Source organism: Atractosteus spatula, assembly GCF_055471065.1.
Source record: "Atractosteus spatula isolate fAtrSpa1 chromosome 10 unlocalized genomic scaffold, fAtrSpa1.hap1 SUPER_10_unloc_3, whole genome shotgun sequence".
Classification (NCBI taxonomy): domain Eukaryota; kingdom Metazoa; phylum Chordata; class Actinopteri; order Semionotiformes; family Lepisosteidae; genus Atractosteus; species Atractosteus spatula.
In genome coordinates, this window is record NW_028296623.1 from 1172072 (window position 1) to 1173503 (window position 1432).

At 41.6% G+C, this 1432-nt stretch overlaps 1 non-coding gene across 1 annotated transcript; it reads right to left on the reverse strand.

The window, feature by feature from the left end:
• Positions 1 to 541: 541 nt before the first annotated feature.
• trnar-ucu (transfer RNA arginine (anticodon UCU)) lies at positions 542 to 634 on the reverse strand. Its single transcript has 2 exons — positions 598 to 634; positions 542 to 577 (listed from the first exon to the last, which is right to left on the reverse strand). It is a non-coding gene; the product is annotated as a tRNA-Arg (tRNA).
• Positions 635 to 1432: the final 798 nt, after the last annotated feature.

Sequence of the window (1432 nt, forward strand, 5' to 3'; positions counted from 1 at the left end):
AGATAAGCAGGATGAGAATACACAGTTAGAGGAGACAATAGATGGTGGTATTAAATACAGTAGGAACAGAGGGGTAAAGAATAGTTCATTAAAGGCTCTTCTAAAGAAGAGGGTTTTGAGTCTGGATTTGAAGGAGTTTAGAGAAGGTGACTCTCTGATATCCTTGGGGATAAAGATCCAGAGCTTTGGGGCAAAACAGGAGAAGGCCCTGTCACCCATAGAGTGTAGATGGACTGGGGGACAGATAGGAAAACACAATTAGAAGAGCGAAGGTTGTGAGGTGGGGAGTAGGGCGATAACCCAGACAGGTACTGAGGTGCCAAGCCATGGAGAGCCTTATAGTTGAGCTTGAGGATTTTGAAGTTGACAGGAAGCCAGTGCAAGGAGTCCAGGACAGGAGTGATGTGATCACAGTCCAGTGCTAATTTCTTTCTTGTGGCTGCTGGTTCATTTTCAACTGTGGACTCTTAAGAAGTCCTGTATTTGACTTGATCAACACCAATCCCTAGAGGATTTCGAAAGGTTCAATCAAAATGATACATGACTCCGGTGGGACTCAAACCCACCACCTTTGAATGACTTCATTCTATTGAGGCCTAGAAGTCCAACGCGCTCTCCATTGTGCCACAGAGCCAGCTGTGTGAAAAAGTGTTTGCCCCCTTCCTGATTTCTTATTTTTTGCATGTTTGTCACACTGAAAGTTTCAGATCATCAAACAAATTGAAATATTAGACAAAGATAACACAAGTAAACACAAAATGCAGTTTTTAAATGAAGGTTTTTATTATTAAGGGAAAAAAAATCCAAACCTACATGGCCCTGTGTGAAAAAGTGATTACCACCTAAACCTAGCTGTAACTCATGCTTCTCCCATTGTCTTTAAATTAAGCTCCATAAATATTGACAATTAGTGGCCTGTTGTCTACGAATAGATACCACTGGGATTCGCACCCAGGGCCTCTTGGTTTTTAGTGAGGTGTTTTAACCAGCTAAGCCACGGCGCCAAACCTGCTCAATGTTATCCACAACTTCAAACACCTGTGAGAAATGGGCAACTGCAGTGTTACGCCTGCTGGCTCCATAGATAATCCTTTTTTGAAGTTTAAGGAGAGGATTTCTTTGTCAATTCAATTAAACGTTTCAGAAATGCTGAACTATTGATGTGTTTCACACGCAGCACGGGCTCTCCTTTGCTTACAACTATTTTTTTTTACACCAATTTACTCAACTACGATTTTTGCTGAGCATTTTGTTTGCTTGCTTCCTATTGTATACTGCGCTGATTTCTGTATTGTTTAATTTCCCTGTTGATTTTAATTTCTTGTTTTCTAAGACAATCAGACCAGCTGTTCTGACCTTACCCTGCACTGGAGCCACTCTTTTCTTTCCAAAGGCGTGTAGAGAGATACTACTGCAGGTAACACCCCATGAG